Source organism: Corapipo altera, unplaced genomic scaffold (genome assembly GCF_003945725.1).
Source record: "Corapipo altera isolate COAL_440 unplaced genomic scaffold, ASM394572v1 52b, whole genome shotgun sequence".
Taxonomy (NCBI): domain Eukaryota; kingdom Metazoa; phylum Chordata; class Aves; order Passeriformes; family Pipridae; genus Corapipo; species Corapipo altera.
This window is the reverse complement of record NW_020884922.1, coordinates 5,270,110-5,282,229: the sequence shown is the minus strand read 5'-3', so window position 1 is coordinate 5,282,229 and position 12,120 is coordinate 5,270,110. Positions and strand designations below refer to the sequence as shown.

At 37.0% G+C, this 12,120-nt stretch overlaps 1 protein-coding gene across 2 annotated transcripts in view; it reads left to right on the top strand.

The window, feature by feature from the left end:
- The window catches only part of ANGPT1 (angiopoietin 1), a 156,865-nt gene that overhangs the window by 827 nt on the left and 143,918 nt on the right, over positions 1–12,120 (top strand). Inside the window, exon 1 of one of the 2 annotated variants that reach the window (XM_027657206.1) lies at positions 2,610–2,663. The exons of the other annotated variant lie outside the window; for it this stretch is intronic. The gene's annotated coding sequence lies outside the window, so the exon portion shown is untranslated. Of the gene's footprint in view, positions 1–2,609; positions 2,664–12,120 lie in introns of those variants that run through there. 2 annotated transcript variants of the gene reach the window in all.

Below are 12,120 nucleotides of genomic sequence, written 5' to 3'. Positions count from 1 at the left end.
GGAGCAGAAGTGCACCCCTCTTAGTGACATTGCTCTTGGGAGCAGAATTTTCTTCACTTTACTGAAAGATGCAACTTTTTAAAACTTTTTCTCAAGAGGTTATGCATGTGAGCCAAAGAACACAAAAATCCTCCAGAGACTCTACTGACAGAATTTACTAAGTATTCTTATAAGCTCTACTTATAAGTTCACAGATTCAGATCAGATGTCATGCAGGATACCTGCTACTCTGACAGCAAAAGGGAGCATTTTTAAAAAATCAGCATTTAAGGGCACTGGATTAAGAATACAATTGCTCCTTCATAAATAGCTCCTGTAATACTATTCTACCCAGCTAATTGCTAGAAAGAAAGAAGAAAGTATATAGGCATTCTCACTTCAAAACATCACAGTAAACCTTTTTAACTGTGTAGATTACAGTGGTCTTGAAACAGCCTGTTTCAATTTGTGTGTGTATATGTGCATTATTTCCAAAAAGGGGAAAATGGGTTACAAGGTGTTGCGGTACCTTAGTAGAAGTAATTATTTTTAAGAACTTGTGCAATAGCTCTAAACCTCTAATGAACTTTTCAGTGTTTTATGTCTGCAGTGGAGTTTGAGTCTGAAAAGACTTAAATATGTGAATAATTTCACTCATATGAGCAGCCCCATTCACCTTAACAGGATTACACACTTGTGTAAGACTACATACCTTGCAGGATCTTGTCCATGCCTTGATAATGAAAATGCTTTGGGATAGCTGACCAGCAAAAATAAATAAACAAACAGTCCATGTGTAATTATCTGTGATATTTCCATTCATGTGCTGCCATTTTGACCTGGGAAAACTTAGAAAATTGCACCACTGAGTGATGCAACTAGTTGTGTAATATGGCATAAGAAAATTGCTGTATGTACCCATTTGAGAGACATATGATTTAACTCCAAAACAAGTTCGTATTAAGAAGGAATATCAATAAAACTCTGATGAAGACTCTACTAGGTGGGCTGAAACTTCATATTAGCACAGTTACTGTTACCTATCTCATTTACAAGTTTTGTTTCATCCTGACAGTGTACAAGACAGAAGTATGTTAAAAAGCACCTACAGTCACCCCAATTCCCCTAACTCTACAAAAATCTTTACAGAGGATTTCTTGATTACTTGGTAAATTAATTGTGCTCTTGAATATCTGGATTTAGCAAGAGAGAGAAGATTCTGTGCAGTAAGCATATGACTATAAAAGAAAATATAACCAAGCATCTAATTTTTAGACTACTTCCCTCTTTTTTTAATATTTTGGTCTACTTTGGGGACTGTAAGGCTGGGAAAGAGGGAATGTCTTTTGTAGAAGAAAACATTTCTTAAGAAATTATTTTACTGTGCTTTGAGAGGCTGAGACAAGCACTAAAGAGAATAAAGATGTTTTCTGTGTTTATGCACACGTGATTTTACTTGAGCAAATTGCCTGCTGAATCATGCTTCTAAGATTTTACTTATTCTGTGTTTGTCCACTAGAGACTGAACTAAGATCACTATTTCACTGTGAACTGAACATGAGGAAATATGAGTCTCTGGAGTGTGAATGTCTGAGGGTTAGTCCTTTCACACTTTGGAGGGAAGTGATTAAACAGGTAGGAAGCCCAGTGAAAGGGGTTTATATTTGAGGACTGTTTTCTCCTGCAATGATTGTAAAACTGGCTACAGGAAGAACTATCTCCCTCCTTCTTTCCCTCCCAGCCCCCAACCCTCTGCTCCCAGGGGTTTGCATAAAACTGGGTTTGTGCACGTATCCCCATGTGGCAGTTTTCCTTGGAATGAAAGGACCTGTTTCTCTGTGTGATGGAGTATGGCTCACTCTGAACAAATGAGGCCGATGCAGACCCTTTATAGCATCTCTGAATACTGAATTTGCTTTGTTGCTGTTGCCATTACAAAACATCTCAGCCATAACTCATTTCCTTTCAAAACATGCATAATGCCTAAGTGTAATGAATATATTATGTAGATATCGCGCATCTCATTTTCATACTCTGCATTTATTTTTCCCCCTAAATTAGCTACACTAAACAGCATTTTACAATGCACCTGCTGTGAATGAAGTAAAGAATATTTAATGGTTATAGGTCTAGGACTCGAAGAGAATAGTTATAATCAGAAATAAATTTTAAGAATTTGAGATATAGTCTAACTTACACAAAGGAAATATGTTTATTACTTCAGGTAGTAAATTTCAATAAAATTTCAATAACTTTCAATAAAACTGTATGTAGACAATGTCTGGCAAAGTAAATTATTTTTGAATTATTATCCTGTGATATTAGAAAAATATTTATTACGAAAGTTTGTAAGAATCATGGTTTACTTAAATCTCTAGTATTTTAATTTAATATTTTTTTCCCTTCCATGTCAAAACTCTCAGATTTCTAGAAGGAAAACAAATATTTTTTTGTAAAACAGGCAATATTTTTTTTATGCTTGAAACCAAATTGCTTCTTTGATGACCTACAAACTTGACTGTAGATAAAAATGCCCCTGCTTGGGGTGCCAATTATAGGCAATTAAATCCCAACCTTGTCCATTAGTATTTGCATATCTATAGTCAGTGTAACTGGGGTTGGTTGAGAAACCAGGGACATGGCAAAATGCTCTGTGCAGAAACTACGCGGAAGAAGATGACTTGGTAAACATTTTTAGAGATTTTCCTAGAACTGTTTATTTTAATACCGGATAACTTTCCCCATTGTTTAAGCTTGGGTTTCATTTCTGCGATGTGTTTATACTGATAGTTCAAAACAAACAGTTCATCACGTATTCTTTCTTGCAGTAACTGACTGGCACATGTGACCCTGTTTGGTATTCAGTTGCAGTGTCTAAGTATTGCCAAAGAGGAGTTACATGAAATGTTATCATCATGCCTTGCTTAGGAGCTTGCTGTTGGCTTGCTGAACTTACAGTATCAATGGGACATAACGTACATTCCAGATAGCTGTATAGATGAGTGTTTCATATACTTATCCTGCACTCCAAATAGTATTAATAATTGTTATTACAGTAATAAGTGAGTTTTACATGATCCAATCTTTCTTTCTTTCCTGATTGTTACCTAAGCAGAATACATAAGAATTTAAAATTAATGCTTAATTATAGTATAGTATAAAAAGCTAACTCAGACATACAAGTTTGAGTTGAAAGTGAACCACAGTCATTCCGGTCAGTCAGTATTCAAACTTAGATTTATTTTTTTTCTTTGCAAATATTGATGGCACCGCTACACTTAAACCAAAAGTAAAAGAAGCTTCCTTTCCCTTTAAAGTGCCTGTTCTGCCACCAGCTGCAACAGAACAAGCATAAAATTATGGTCTGGATTCAGTCATTAAAGAAAGAAATTAAGAACATTTTTTCTGGGATATCTATAACAATTTGATAGTCTACTTTAAAGTTTATTCTTATGATGGTTTTGATAAATTAAGTGTCTATGCCATTCTCTGTGACCTTTATTGAATTCCTTATTTTGCAGCAGTAACAATGCAAATGCTCACTTATTTTTAAAGATGTAAGGAATCTAGGTTTTGAGGGGGCCAGTCATTATATAGAAGAAAGTGGCTTTTGGAAAGACTGGTGTCTGTCACTGAGTGCTGTGGCTCCACTGAAAGTCTGCCCCTTTCTGCTGTCTTTACCAGCAGGACTTATGTTCTGTTTTCTGCAATGAAATATGCTCATGTGTGTGAAGTGGTTGGATTTTGCCTTGGATTTTATATGGTTTGTTGAAGATGGGAAAATTCCTTACCTGCTACTCTTGCTGTGAAGCTGAGTGAAAAGTTCCATTTTATTTATGATTATGTTTCACTGGGTATTTTGCAATATAATATGTGACCTTAAAGTTCACATAATATTCAGATGTTAAGTGCAACTGGGAGATGCATGATGAACTTTGGTTAATTCTTTCGAATAAAAGCAGGTCATGAGATTTGGAATCTGCTATTCTGCTTCTATGAGCATTACTAACATGGCTGTGTAAAGACTGGCTTTCTGGTAAATCTTTCCTCTTTCAAGGTAGACCAGAGCTAAAAGGAATCAGTGAGAAAATTTAATCCAAAACTGGGCACTAGTCTTCTATTTGGCATCCAACTTGAACCTGTATTTATTTTCTAGACACAGAGGTTGTTTACTACCCTAGGTGCTTCTTTTTGTTTTGGAGTCAATGAATTCTCATATCCAAAGTAGAGTCTCACCCTAGTGACATTTGAAGTGTAGTTCCCACAAACAAGTTGTATAACAAAGGGTGAAATTCAGACTAGTGGGATTTCTTATATAATGTGTTCTACTCAATAGGCAAGTAAATACATAAAAGAAAAATTTAAGGAAACTTCATGGAAACAAACTGATTCAAAGAAAATACATGTTTGAGTGTAAAACCAAAATTGCTTATTTACTCCCAAAAATCTCTTGACCAATAATATGCCTGCATATTAAAACTTCATTAATAAAATTGCTGAAGTCCTTGGGATATTCTGATGTACCCTCAAGAAAGAGGTGAGACTTCAAACGTGGAAATATCTGAAAGCTTTATATTATATGGGGATAACCTATTTGGCAATTTTTTTTTTATGAAGCAGAATACTCAGAGAAGTAGAGTGAAGGACAGTTTCACATGTTGCCACATTTGGTAGCAAATTACTAAAAAAAAATATTTCCCATGTTTGGACAGAAGACTTTATCATAATGTTCAGGAGGTCCTGAATGTGTTTATTTTCAGTGATGACAGCCACAATTAGGAACTTTCTGGTAACAATAAAATATTACATTTATTAGTCATCAGAACTGTTCAACCAACATACCCAGTGGGAGATCTCACTTGGAGCACTGAGAGCTTTTCTACATGAAACTGATATACAATAAAATGGCATGTCATTTTGAGGGTGCTGAGAACTCATAGCTCCCATTCGCTTCTGCGGTTTGGAAGCAAGCTACAGTGCTGTGTGCCCTGGAACAAAAAAAAAAAAAACAAAAAACCAAAACAACAAAAAGAACAGGCAATGTGGGAAAAGAAAGAGGATTGGATATGTTAGGCCTGCATTAGCCCACTCAAACTTATAATCATAAGATCATTAAGGTTAGAAAAGACCTCCAACATTATTGAGTTCCAACCTTTGACCAAGCATCACTGTGTCAACTAAATCATAGCAGTAAGTGCTACATCCAGTTGTTTCTTCAACACCTCCACAGACGGTGAATCCACCAGATCCCTGGGCATCCTGTTCCAGTCATTAACCACCCTTTCAGCAAAGAAGTTTTTCCTGATGTCCAACCTGAACTTCCCATAGCACAGCTTGAGGCCATTTCCTCTTGTCTTTTCCCTAGTTTCTTCAGAGAATAGGCCAACCCACTCTTGCTGCAACCTCCTTTCATGACAAGGTCCCTACTCAGCCTCCTTTTCTCCAGACTAAACATCCCCAGCTCCTTCAGCAGCTCCTTATACAACTTACACTTTAGATCTTTCACCAGCTCCGTTGCCCTCCTCTGGACCTGCTCCAGCACCTCAATGTCTTTCTGGTATTGAAGGGCCCAAAACTGAACACAGGATTCAAGGTGTGTCCAGTACAGAGGGACAATCACTTCCCTAATTCTGCTGGCCACACTGTTTCTAACACAGGCCAGGATGCCATTGGCCTTCTTGGTCACCTGGCCACACTGCTGGCTCATGTTCAGCTGTCCATTGACCAGCACCCCCAGGGCCTTTTTCGCTGGACCACTTTCCAGACACTCTACCCCAAGCCTGTAGCACTGCACGAGATTGTTGTGATCCAAATGCAGGAGCTAGCACTTGGCCTTGTTGAACCTCATACTGTTGGCCTCAGGATTCAGCCTGTCCAGATACCTCTGCAGAGCCTTCCTACCCTCCAGCAGATCAACGCTCCTGCCCAACTTTGTGTTGTCTGTGAACTTACTGATGGTGCACTCATTCCCCTTGTCCAGATCATTGGTAAAGATATTAAACAGGACTGGCTGCAGTACTGAGCCTTGGGGAACCTCTCTAGTGACCAGATGCCAATTGGATGCAGCACCATTCACCACCACTGTCTGGGCCCAGCCATCCAGCCAGTTTTTAAACCAGCAAAGAGTGCACCTGTCTCAGCCTTGAGCTACCAACTTCTTCAGGAGAATGCTGTGGCCAAAACCCAGTGTTACAAGAGATAGATAGGTTTTTTTTTGCTGTGGGAAATCTCTTACTGCTGCACCATGAAACAGTAGCAAGCCCAGAGTTCAGCCACCTGAACTGGCTTGTAGAAGTGCAGAAGTCCCTGCTTCTCTTCATTGTCCCCAGGGAAATCCTGAGCAGCTCACATCCTGATTTAAATGCTTCAGTTAAGTGGGATGGATTTAAGCTTTACGTCTCTCCGTGTCTGTAGCACAGACTTCACTTGTGACTGCAAGGAAATTGTAAAGTATTCCTTTTTTCCCTCTCTTAACATAGATATAGCACTACTACTCAATTTCACTGTTGAGAGGCTTAATATGTTATTTTTTGTGCTGCTTTTAGAGTTTTTCTGGTGGAAGGTGTTTTGTGCTCTTAACAGTTTATGTATTATAATAATGTTTTCAATATGTACAGAAAACAATGGGAAATTAAAAAATTTTTTGGAAAGAAAATTGCTTTTAATATATATATATTGCACTTAATATAAAATAAGCAGATAAATACAATTAATATACATCTATAATGCTAAGAATAATCTTAGCATTTGGGTTGGGTAAAGGATTATATGTGTCCTGCTCACATTAAGAACGGTCCTCATACTTGCAGTGTTCCTAAAACCCATCCAGCAGCTGCTGCTTCAACCTGTATTCATCTAGAATGAAAAGGAGTGTATCTTAGTCTTGTATGGATTCTCATGAAGAACTGTGAGGTATATCTAGTTTTTCAGAGCCATCATTACCAACATTTTGAATAAACCTGTTGTTATCAAAATTGGGCTCATTCATATGACCTATTGCAAGCACAACCTGAAAGGCAAAGACACAGTTTGCTTGTATTCATCTCAATTTACAGTTCAGCTTAGTTCAGTCTTCTACTCTGTATCTGCAATAAGCTGCAAACAAGGAAGAGCTAGTAAATGAGGACCTTCTAGAACCAGTATCAGCATTTAACTGTGCTGTGAAGTCATCTTTAACACCAGCAGCTCAAGTGTCTTGAATAAACAGCTCTGGCGTAAAAGTCTTCCCAGTAGCAGAAGAATTTCCTCTCTTGTTAAGAGGTTGAAGTTTGATCAGGAAAAGGAAATTGAAACAGTTTCATATTTCATAGGAAGAGTTCTTTTTCTTATGAAACAAGCTGTACTTTAACACAAGGTTATTCTTGTGTAACCACTTGTGCATATTTTAGACAGTGTTATGAAACACCACAGTGGTGAATATTTGGTTGGAAGGATAACTTAAAAATACCATAAGTTGTTGCACATTTGCACTACATTCTCATTAATGTTTCTGCACAAATATCAAGATTCACTTTTCATTGCCTCAGTTAGGAACCAGATTAACCTAAACCAGCATAAGTCACTCTCCAACTGGAATAAGAATTCTAACCAGTTTAATTATCCATGTTTAAAACCAATGTGAATCAAACTAGTGCACTAAACAAGACCTGACAGTGAGGCTACAGTCGACATTGAACAAGCATATGGTACAGATGCTCAAAGCAAGACAGGTACAGGGTCAGCTGGAAAGATGCCCAAATTGCACTAAAAAAAAAGTTTGCTTTTAGGCTTAAAACAAAGCAACCAACCAAAAAAATGATTTAAGAAAATGTTATAATCCCTCAGAGGAAGTCATATGGAAAATCGGTATTCTAGGCCATGGAGCTACATGATTGAAAGAAATTTCTTATACTTCCTTGACTAGCTTCTAGGAGCAGAAATTTAAAAAAAAAATCAACCAGTAATAAAAGTAAGAGAACTATGCTAATTTCATGGTGGAACAGGTTGTCTTTAGCAAGAGGCACTTTAAAGGTCTGTTATATCGTAGCACATGGTCAGTTATGATGTGCTACTATTCCTTTCTTAAAGAGGAGAGAAGTAGGCTGAAAATCCATGTAAAATCTTGAGGTTGGAAAATCTATACAGAAGATCCATGGCTAAAAAGCAGCTGATGAAAAATTCTCTAACAAGTCTGTAGAACTCCTCTGCCTTTGACACCTCACTCTGGTGCATGTATGTGTACACATATCTGCATGCACATACATGCATTCCGATCTTCAGAGTTTTGGCATTAAGGTACATGTAAATGTGTTTCTAAGTGTTATGTCTTAAATCCATTCTCATGTTTTATACCAAGGTACCAGCTGCCAATCTGTTATTCTCCTCAAACTGACCTGTTGGCTCAAAAAGCCTAGAAAAGTTGGTAGCAAGATGAAACCTTGTGTGTTGTACGTGCATTAACTCTGTGAACCATTTCCTATACTGTGTTGCTGATAAATTATAAGTGCACATTTGCTTGTGTTCTTTCCAGAATGTATCTGAAGCAAGAATTTTCATGTATTCTGAAAAAAATATGAGAGCTTTGAACTTCCCATCCCAGGCATGTTTCTGTCCTTACATGCACATATGTTGCAAGACAAACCTGATTGTACTTTGTGCATGCATGACATCTACTTCTTTTATAGGACTTTGCATAACTGTATAGTTATATTTTTCATAATTTCTTCTGGGAATTTTTGTTTGTTGGAGTAAATTCTTGCCATTTGTCATGTTTTCTGTAGTTGTCTTTTTGCAAATAAGATACAAGGCATTCCTTCTGCAATAGGAATGTATGGAACCAACCAAAATCCACTTGTTCCAGTTATCAGAATTCCCTTCTGCCTGAGAATTTGGGTCCTGGTATTCTTTCTCCTCCGTTTGTACCAAGGAGGCAAATAGGCTTGAGAGATTTATTTAGAGATAGGATAAGCTCTGAGCATCCCTACCAGGAAGAAATTAAGGCAAGAATAGAGAACTGTGGGAGAAAATTGGGAGTATGACCTAAGAAGGTAATTTGTCTCTTTCACAAGTGTTCTTTCACACTAGAACAGAGATAATCAGATTGATGCTAATCAATTTTGAATCTAAAACCTACTTCTGCTGCAGGCTGAGATGTCATTTATAGACTGATTATGTCTTCTTTCATATCTAAACTTCCCTTAAAAGCTTTCTGTATGCAAGAGGGTTTTCTTGAAAGATACTATTTAAGCTACAAAACTTTAGTATTAGGCATAATATTGTTTAGCAGATCAGACTTTTAGTTTCCTCATCTGTGGTCCACACCAGTCTAGAACTGCAAAGGGAACTTGCAAGGTTTCAAAGAGAAAAGCACTGGTGGCATTTGAGTGCCCACTCTTCTAAATATTACAGCAAACATTCAGTCATTATCAAAGATTCTTCATGGTTCAAAGTGGAGTTTTTACATCCTAACTGTAGATTTAAAACATCTGATTCTCAATGTGTAAATTTACTATTTTGACATCTATTTTAATATTTCAAATTTAATATACTCCAAATCCATAGAACATATTTTAAATACTCACAAAATCAAAGGAGCTGTCCTAGTACAATCTCCAGAGATACTTTTACATTTATCTTCAGGGTTGCGGTGGACTTGCCTGCATTTTGGATCATATTATTTATTAATGTTTTAAAATTGTCAAACTGTGTTTATAAAAGTGTATTTTTCTTTCTGAATCTCTTGCCTGCAAAAATGGTCTTGCACTATGGATATTTAAGAAAAAAATAACATAGTTGTTAAATTATATTTTGGGATTTGTTTTGTTTGTTTGATTTTTTATTTTGGTTTGGTTTGTTTTTTTGTTTGGTTGGTTTTGGGAATTTTGGTTGGTTGGTTGGGTTTTTTTTTGGTTTTTGGGTTTTTGTCTAGGCAATGTATTGAAAGAAGTTTTGAATTTGGATTAAACCACTTATGATTCTATTTAAATGTGTAGACTTTTCATTTTCTTGTGTTCACCTTTGAATAGCTTTATCGATAATTATCTTCTGGGAGTTTTACAGAAAAGAGAATTGTATTAGATAAACCTTTTTTTTAAAACTCTCCCATCAGCTCAGTGTGTGGGTAACAGTAAGGGTGAATAATAGGGCCATTTACGTGCCTTTCTATTCTCACTTCTGAGCCATCCATTTGTGTCCCAAAAAGACAAGGGGCTTCAGATAATTATCTCACTATCACTAGCAGAGCACTAGTTGTCCTAACTCTGTTCTTTTAATTGAAAAACCTGTGCAGAAGTTACACAGTATGTCTGAAATCTCAGAAACACTTTATATACTACATATTTCTCTGAAGTCTCCTCCAACATCAAAGAACTCAAGGAATACTGTTACAGCCTTTGAAAGCTGGGCATTCATATGCAGATAAAAGCATCTGAATTGAGGATTTCGGATCACTGCCTTTATATTTAGGTATATTTATTTGTGTCATAGTTAAATATTTACCCTCCACAGTTTTAATTCATCAGGAAATTCCTGTGGCCTTCTAGGCCACATCAGCAAGTCTGCACAGTAATGGGAAGTCCCCAAATCATGATACCCTTGGTGCTGTGCCTGGAATTCTGAGGATTTGCTTGGAGGGAAATTGCTCAAAGAGATGACCTAATCTCTTCCTGAATGAACTATTCCCCTTTGTTCCTTGGCTAAAACTTCATACTTCGCTCTGTGTGTGATTTACCATAGTAGAGATAAATGGTCAAGGGCCACCTATCTTTCCTGCGTCACTTCTATCCTGTTAATGGGAAAGGCCATCAATGCTCTGCTAGAAAGTTTTCTGTGTTACTATTTTTGTGTGGAGGAGATATGGACTGCAAAATTCTTTATCACTTTAGCCTGTTAACTACAGAGGTGATGATTAAGGTTGTTTCTCTTCACATTTTTCTTGGATGATCCAGTTTGATCTCTCGGCTTTTCCAAGAATTCTGGCTGATGCAATAAATATCCTTTTGTATATTCCTCTGACATTGTTGACCTCCATGACATGGCACAGCTTAACAATTAGGGCCTCTGCCTTCATGTCAGTGAAGAACTATTAGAAGAACTATTTGTGCCTATTATAGTCCCAAAGTTTTATGCGGGGAAGCATAAGCAAGACAACTTTATTTGCAGAGGCAGACAAAACAAAATGAGTTTACCAAGCACCACAGAGTTATCATTAAAGGTGATCATTAAAGGATGATTAGAGCAAAATGAATCGAATAATCATTGGTAAAAGATAAAATTTTATGGTTTGATCTGCTTGATGACCTGTTTTGTCAGTCACTGCACAAAGATGTAATATGTGGCTCTGCAACTGAGAAGCATCATGTTGAATGCATGATTTCAAATCCTTTTTGATGAGTTTTGCTGAGAAAGCTGGCTTTGTTTCGTACTTCCTGACATACTGACTTCCCTGAAACCAGAGCGTTGAGTTTTTTCATCTCCCCTCACTGGCAAAATGCTTGCACCTCATTACATTCTTACGAACACTGGTTTAGAGACACAATGTAATGCTTGGGCAAATTATGTGAAATATCTGTGATGAGCTTGTAGCCTGGGTGTACTGTAAATGCAGTAAGAATATATGTAACTTTTTCCAGGGTTTTTTTTAGGATTTTGGACTCTCTTTTATAGTTATGGGACGTGAATCCCAAGGAAACTGAAGATGGGTTTGTAACTGAAGACTTGCCTCTTGGAAAGGGTTAGCTCAGAGAAAGTGTAAGGGACCTGGAGAAAGACTGGAAAAGCTAAATATAAGGTGGAAGGTGGGAGTGGTTCTTCAGAGCAAGAAGTCTTTCAGTTTGATGATGATAAAAGATCAACTTTAAAACTCTGACAGGAAGGGTAAAGGTTGATGTAATCCATAAATCTGAAACTGCCTAAGGTACCAACATGGCACTAAAATATACACAACAAGATACCTTGTTCTGAGGTGACAGAAAAGTCTGAAAAATTACTCTGGGATACAGCACTGTTCAGTAAAATGTTCTGAAACAATTTAGCTGTAAACTGTTTACTGGTGTGTGACCCTCCAAAGATCATAATACTGTGTATTTCAGTAGTATTGCAGTTTGATGAAGAAAAAACTCATCATAGGCGAGGAAACTTTTATTTAAAATAAGACTTTCTTTT